The 8,351-nt window shown below is 40.0% G+C and overlaps 1 pseudogene; it reads left to right on the plus strand.

The window, feature by feature from the left end:
* Positions 1-8,133, plus strand: part of LOC138167792 (zinc finger protein 420-like) — a 15,478-nt pseudogene extending 7,345 nt beyond the window's left edge.
* Positions 8,134-8,351: the final 218 nt, after the last annotated feature.

Genomic DNA, 8,351 nt, shown 5'->3' on the forward strand with positions numbered 1-8,351 from the left:
AACATTCTTTATGAATGTAAGGAGTGTGGCAAGGCATTTCTCTTTAACTCAGAACTTATTCGACATCAAAGAATTCATACCGGTGAAAAACCTTATGGTTGTATTCATTGTGGAAAGGCCTTCTTAAGAAAGGAAGATCTTACTATGCATCAGAGAATTCATACTGGAGAGAAACCTTATGAATGTGGGAAATGTGGAAAGGCCTTCAGGAGGAAGGACCATCTTACTGGACATCATTTAAGAATTCATACTGGAAAGATGTTTAATGAAGATAAGGAGTGTGGGAAGAGTTTCCACTACAGCTCAGATCTTACTCTACCTCAAAAAAAATCATACTAGAGAAAACCCTTATGAATGCAGTGAATTTTGAAAGGCCTTTAGGGATAAGACAGAACTTACAGTGCATCACAGAACTCATACTGGAGAGAAACCTTATGAATGTAGTGAATGTGGAAGGGCCTTCAGGAGGAAGGACCATCTTACTGGACATCATTTGAGAATTAATTCTGCAGGGATGTTTAATGAAGATAAGGAGTGTGGGAAGGCTTTTCTCCACAATTTGAAATTTGTTGCACATCAAAGAATTCATGTTGGAGAGAAATCTTATAAATGTAGGAAGGCCTTCAGAAGCAAGAAGCTTTTGACTTCCCATCAAAGAATTCATACTGGAAAGAAACCTTATCAATGTAGTGAATGTGAGAAGACCTTCAGGAGTAAGACACAGCTTACAGTATATCAGAGAATTCATCCTCGATAGAAATCTTGTTGAATGTAAGGAATGTATAAAAGCTTTTCTCTGGAACTCAGATCTTCCTCAACATCAAAGAATGCTTACTGGAGAGAAACCATATGAATTTAATGAATGTTGAAAGGCCTTCAGGAGTAAGACACATCAGAGAATGACTCTTGGAAAGAAACCATATGAATGTGGAAATTGCTACAAGAGGAAGGAATATCTTACTGTATGTGAGAGAATTCATACTGGAGTCATCCTTAATAAAAGTAAAGAGTGTTTGCTCTCTCCTATAACTCAGATCTTATACGGCATCAAAAAATTCATACTGAAGAGAAATAATGAATTTAATGAATGTGGGAAGACCTCCAATGTGAGGATACAACTTAACTCCAAAGAATTCATTCAGGAAAGAAACCTTAAATATATATAAGTATTAAGTTAGACAGAGAACACTACTTTATGTCCAACAGTGAATTCATCCTTGTGTTATTTCTCATGAATATAAGGAGTGTGGGGAGGCCTTCCATTACAAATAAGATCTTATTAGATATCAAAAAATCATGTTCGAGGGGCAGCTAGGTGGCACAGTGAATAGAATACCAGCCCTGGAGTCAGGAGCACCTGGGTTCGGATCCGGCCTCAGACATTTAACACAAAAAAATTTAGCCATGTGACCTTGGGCAAGTCACTTAACCCTAATTGCCCCCCCCCAAAAAAAGGCAAAAAAAAAATCATGTTGGAGAAAAACCTCATTCAAGGAGTGAGTGTGGGAAGTCCTTCAGGAAGAAGCCTCATTTTTTCTGTCTATCAGAGAATTCATACTGGAGAAATTCTTTATGAATGTGAGTAGTATGGAAAGGCCTTCCATCCCAAGTCAGAACTTTCTCAACTTCAAATAATTCATAGTTTCTAAATGTAATGTACAAGGGAAAGTCTTCCACCTCAATCTTTTACTCCACATCAGAGCATTCATACTGGAGAGAAACTTGTTGAATGCAATGAATGTGGAAAGACCTTCAGCCTGAATACACAACTTGTTCGCCATCAAAGAATTAATTCTAGAGAAAAACCTTTGGGTTTTGGAAGACCTGTAGACTAAGGACACTACTTTATGTCCATCAGAGAATTCCTACTAGAGTGATTCTTCATGACTGTAAGAAGAGTGGGAAAATTTTCCCCCAGCTAACTAGACTATGATTCTGAGGCTTTAAATGCACTTCAGAGATTCCTTATTTAGGTACCATGGGGGGAGATAACCCTCCCCTCTGTAGAGACCCATAAAGTGGCAAAGATTTATTTATTTACTTATCCATGGTCTTCATAGCCCCAGAGCCCATGGGGAGTCACCACACTTGGAGGGGAGCCTGGGCTTCTCCCAGTCTAGTCCACCCTGCTGTCTGTCACAGTCTGGCAGCCAGTTCTAATAGGCTACAGCTCTAATAAAATGCTTCTTGTGCACTGCCATCTTCCTGGAGGAAGTGATGCCACCATGCAGAAAAGTGGCACTTTGAGGTTGTTGTATTTGTCCTTCAGGAGGACCATGGTGTGAGGGAAATGATGACGTGCCTTCAGTTGACTTTGATTTGAATGAGGGCAGGCTGGGCAAGGTCACCAACCTCACTCTCTCCTCCAGAGCCATATGGGTCCAGTGGTCAGATATTCATCAGGATGACTGGAGATGGCCCAGGATGCAGTGGGAGAGCCTGGCCCTTTAAGGCTAAGGCCTTAGCATGTTCTCACTTAGTGAGGTAGAGTCCATTCAGTCAGTAGGCCTCTTTAAGAAGTGACTCAAGGGTTGGCCCCTTTAATTAGAAAAAAAATCAAGCTGGTAGGGGGAGACCCTCAGGCTTGCCATATCAAAGAGAAACAGTTGTCACTGACATCACTCTAAGCCTGGAGGGCCCAAAGAAGACTCCCAGGAAGGAAACCTGAGGCGGGGAACTCAAGAGGGTGCTGGCAGTCAGCCAGGACCCAGGGACAGCAGAAGGCTTTGCTGTGCCTGGGGCTGTGTTTTGGGGAATTGATGTTGGGGAAAAGCCGGGATCTGAGAAGGGCTGGCTTCGTGTGGGAAACAATGGGAGGAGGTGGGACCAGGATGAGCCCAATTTGTGTCTGTTTCTTCTGCCAAGGAGATGAGCCCAAGGGAAACCAGGAGAGAGTGAGGGTGCTTAGCTGCACTTGCAGAATGCCCCTTGTTTGGTAGATGTACTAAATAAAACTAAGAGCCAACATTTACCTGGGGCTTTCTGTGTTCCAGTCCCTTTTAAGTACTTTACATCGACTATTGATGAGGTACATGCTCTGGGAACCCCCTTGAGCTCGCCTTGAATCTTCCCACATGAGACATTTGCCTGAGGGCATAAGCCTTTCATTATAGCTAGGCCCAGATCTCTGTTACTGGCCTAGGCTTCCTTTGTCCAGCTAGCCCCTACCCTTGATCCTCCCAAAATATCTGTGCTTAAATCTGTTGCCCTTAAACTAACCTAGCCCTCCACTGTCTGTCATCTCCAAGTAGCCTCCAGCTACTTTTCACTCTTAAGCTCTTACTACTAGAGTCTGACTTCATTTGACTGCTCCTGAAGACCCTCCCTGAATTCCTCCTTTAGACCACCCCTAAAATCCTCCTACAATCTTTCCTGGTATGTAAGACTCATCTTTCCTCCATGGTGGGGTGAGAATTACCTAGCGCAGACTCACTCTTATGTCAGATTGTTCTGGTCTGCTTGTCCAATACAAGCATCACAGATACTGAGACTCTTTGCTTTCCTTTGGCTGAAAGAAGACGAGTAGATTTCATTCATCAGGATACGGTATGTTGGTATTTTGGGGTCTCCTGCACCCCTAAACCTCATACCTCAACTATCTTGTCGGGTCCTCTCAACAGCCCTTGGAAGCAGGTGCTGTTATAGTGTACATTTTATAGATGTGCAAACTCACCCAGGGTCATACAGCTAGCAAGTTCCTGAACTTGGATTTGAACTCGGGTCTTCCTGATGCTGTACCCAGAACTCCATCCACTGCATATCCCCTGAATTACCTGTTAGGTAAGACAGAGTTCTGTATCCTACAGAGTTTGTGTGTATGTGTATGTATGTATATGTATATATGTATGTGGTGTGTGTGTGTGTATATATATATATATATATATATATATATATATTCATTCCTCTTTGAACTAGTTCCGCTAAGAGGTTCACATAATGTCTATCAACCCCTCCCCATTTCCCCCTACATTTTAAATACTCTTCCCTGTGTGCCTCTTTTATGAAATAAATTCCCCCATTTTTACTTTTTATACACAAGAACAAAAGGTCAAGAATTTCAACAGAAACAATGGGAAACAAATGTGAAGTTGGTCTAGCAGTACTGGATTTAGAAAACTAATAAAAAAAATTAGGTACTAAGAAACAGTGGCATATTAGTGGGATAATTAGGTACACAATACACAGTAAATGATCATACTTTTCTAGTGTTAGGTAAATGGAAACACACAAGCTATTGGACAAGAACTCATTTGATAAAAACTGCTGGGAAAAATGGAAAGCAGGTTGGCAGAATCTAGGTCTAGACCAACCAAGATAAAGTATCATATACCAAGATAAAGTAAAAATGGGTTATGATTTGGACATGAAGGATCATATCATGGCTAAATTAGGGGAGCATGGAAAATTTTACCTGTCAGATATGTGAATCAAGGAAGAATTTATGACCAAATAAAAGATAAAAGAGTGTCATAAAATATAAAATGGCTCCTTTTGATTACATTAAAGTTTCTGTACAAACAAAAGTAATGCAGTGAACATTAGAAGAAAAGCCAGAAACTCAAAAGAGTAAGTTGGAGGGTCTCAGGTGGAAGAAGTGTTTGGCCCAGAAAAAGAAGCAAAAAACTAATAAAAGGAATGTGCGTGTAGCTCAGGCTGAGCCTAGTTGCCCCAATTGCCACTGCCAAGAGAGTATGGAGGGGAAAATGATACAATGTTAAATGAGGAGGCTTTTGGAAGGGCAGAAGTTCACCCCATATTAAGAAGAAAGGAGAAACAGGGAGGCAAATGAAGTTTGGGGAGATAATTGAGGATGTCACTCAGCAGGAGGTTACTGATATATTAAGTCAATTCACTCAAAAAATGGGAGAATCGTTAGTGTCTTGGAAGATGAGAATCAGTCATGAAGGGGCCAGAGAAGTATGGGTAGATAGTGTAGATTGCTTGAAATTTATAGGTATTATTCAGAATCCTTTTGTCCAGCAGCCTTTTAGAGATAGGAGGTAACAATACAACCAATTTTTTAATTTTAGCTGCCAATGGATGCAATAAAATGCATCGCACTAATTCGATGGCCTAGTGGAGAGAGACTGATACTTGCTTAGGGATTGTATGAGAAAGTTAAAGGAGGAGGTAATGAAGACAGCTATCATGGTTGGAGATGCAAATGCATGTCATGAGATCCCCTTAGCAATTTCTCATAGAAAAATCATAGTGAAGATGGCTCCTCTTGCTTAAAATCACCTAATTTTAACTAATTGGTGAAATAGGGCACCCTGTTTCGGAGGTACACAGTTAAGTGACAGGAGAATGGGGAAAAGAAATTTCCTTGAGAGAGAAGAATAAATGGCCAGCAGATACAAATTCAGAACAGATTGATGAGAAAAGAATTGTTTATTGATCTGTTGAGAGCAGAGTTAGATTTTGGAAGAACAGATGACATTCTGGCTAATGAACTATACAAAATGTATTGAGAAAAGCAGCTTGGTATTAGAATAGGGAAGTAAGAACTGCCCCTAGAGATCCTCCTGAACCACATGTTCATCACCCCTTCAGGGAGAATAGGGAATTGATCAAACCCCAGCTCAAGGTTAAAGAAATACACAAACAGGCTTACAGACCCCATATCAATTTGACCACATATTGGATAAATGGATCAAATACTATAACTAGGGCATTAATAGATACTGGGGTGAGGCCTCCCTTATATATGGGAACCCTGAAAAATTCAACCATGAAACTCCTATTACCATCAGAAATGGGAGTGACTGAAATATCGGCCAGACAAGTTAAACTAACAATCAAAATTGGACAGTTACCTAAGGAAGAATATATCGTGGCAATGACCACTCCTGAAGACATGATTGGAATAGATATTTTGAGAAGCATGAATCTATTCATAACAATTTGAGGGGAGATACCAGTTTGCAGAAAGGAATACAGGAATTAATAGAGTTTTAGAGTGAAAAATAAAAATGGACCCAATCACTGTACCTGAACCTTCTGAAGTGATTACTTTAAAGTCAGTATTGTGTACCAGGTTGGCAAGATGAAATTACAAAGGAATATGTTGAGGCAGAAGTGTTAGTTCCTTCGACCACTCTTATGGAATAATCCTGTCTGGCCAATACGAAAGTCAGATGGGACCTGGAGAAAGATAGTGACTATAGACAATTGAATAATGTTACTCCTCCCTCATACGGTGCTGTTGCAGATACCATCACCTTAATAGAAAGGATCCAGAAATATGATGGGACTTGGTACGCAGTTATTGATTTAGCCAATGCTTTCTTCACCATACCAATAGATACTAAACAGTGAGACCAATTTGCTTTCACTTGGCGGGGGAGACAATATACTTTTACCCACATGCCACAAGGATAACTACATAGCACCACTATTTGTCATAGGGTTGTAGATGAATATTTGGATGAATTAGAGTTACCTGGTGTACCGCTTACCCACTACATAGATGATATTATGATACAGGGGAAGAATGTAAAAGAAATAGAGAAAAGTTTGATGCTTTTAATTTAACATATGAAAAGCAAACAGTAGGAAATTAACCCTGCAAAGACTCAAAGGCCAGCTCAGACTGTATAATTTTGGGGTATACAATGGAATAAGGGTCTGTGAGAGATTCTCCTACAAGCCTGGTGAATGATTCAGATATTATTTGGATACCGGAGGCACCAAATTCTGTATCTGGGACACATTTTGAAACCTTTATATAATGTTATTAGGAAGAAATACAAATTTGACTGGGGACTTCAACAAAATAAAGTTTTTGAAGAAGTCAAGGTTGCTATACAATTGAACTTAGATTTCTGGCCTTAGGAAAATCCTGGTAGAATTACAAGTAATTATAGAGGATGAATATGCAAAGTGGAGTTTATGGCAAAAACAACACAGCCAAAATGGATGCTTAGGATTTTGGTCTGGGAAACTACCTTCATCTGGAGCTCAATATACCGCTTTTGAAAAGCAATTGTTAGCTGTGGATTGGGTTTTGGTAGAGACTGAAAAACTGATCCTGTGCCTAGAAGAGATATTAAGACCTGGAATCCTGATTATGACCTGGGTAATAAGTACCCCAGCTTCTCACAGAATTGGACATGTGCAAGAGGCAAGCAGTATTAAATGGAAATGAAATATTCAAAATAGATCAAAAGCAAGCAAAAGTGGAGTTTCTGCTCCACATGAATCTATAGTAAATATAGATACTGAAGGAAATTATATACCCCCTGAAGCAAAGCAATAGTTGGTACAGTCGTTTGTAAAATGGAATGAGGGATATGATGGATTAACTGAAGAACAGAAGAAGTATGCATAGTTTACTGATGGGAAATAAAAATATTTGGGCCATTAAAGACATTGGAATGCAATAGCCTGTAATCCATGTATTTGGTGGACTTTGGAAAGTACTAGGATAGGTGGAAGTAGTCAGTATGCTGAACTTATGGCAGTATATCAAGCCATTAAACAGAACAAGGAGGAGAGTGTCATATATTCACTGAGTCATGGGTAGTATCTAATGGGTTAGCTACATGGATGCCCATGTGGAAAAATCTGGAGGGGAGGGAGGGAATTTGGACACAAAAAATTTTAAAAATAGAGTAGTAGAACCAAGATGGAAGAGTAAAGCTAAGGACTTGCCTGAGTTTTCCCCCTAATTTCTCCCCTGTAATGGAAATGTAAATTTTAAAAATCTTCCCTGCCCCTAGGCTAAAGTGCACCTGGAGCCTGGGGTGGGAGGCTTGTTTTTCAGTAGATACTTCTTGATTGGCCAATGAGTCAATAAGGTTGTTACATTCTCTGAGCCAGGAGAAGGCTATATAAGCCCTGATGTGTAGCTTTGTTTTGGGACTCACTTTGAGAAGTGTTCTGTGATTTGATCTGGATTCTGGGAAGCCGTTGTTGAGAGCCCTCCCTTGGCTTTGAAAAACCCAGATATTGAAACCCAGATATTGATTTGGTATGGATGTAATGATTGAACAGTTTGGAAAGCTGTCTACTTGATCTGTTTCTGTCTTGATAATTCTGTCTGTATATTCTGAAGTTCGGAGTGCTGACCTTTTTCACCTGAACTAGGTAAATGATACATATCTGACTGATTAAAGTAAGCTTGTTAACCCATTTTGAGTTGCTTTCCTTTATCAAAGCAGATCCAAGAACCTGTGCTGGCAGCAAACCCTGAGGACCCTTGGGGTGCTTGCTGCTACAATGACCTACAAGTGCTTGACCACTTATTTCTTTCCTAGCCTATGTCCCATGCTATGGTAGAAAACCTCACTGAATAAAATAATTCCTTAAAATTTGGAATTAGGTAAGTGGAAGCTAATAATTTTATTACA

Source organism: Petaurus breviceps, unplaced genomic scaffold (genome assembly GCF_028583685.1).
Source record: "Petaurus breviceps papuanus isolate PSGF00001 unplaced genomic scaffold, PetGlider_PUasm1.0 305, whole genome shotgun sequence".
Lineage (NCBI taxonomy): Eukaryota > Metazoa > Chordata > Mammalia > Diprotodontia > Petauridae > Petaurus > Petaurus breviceps.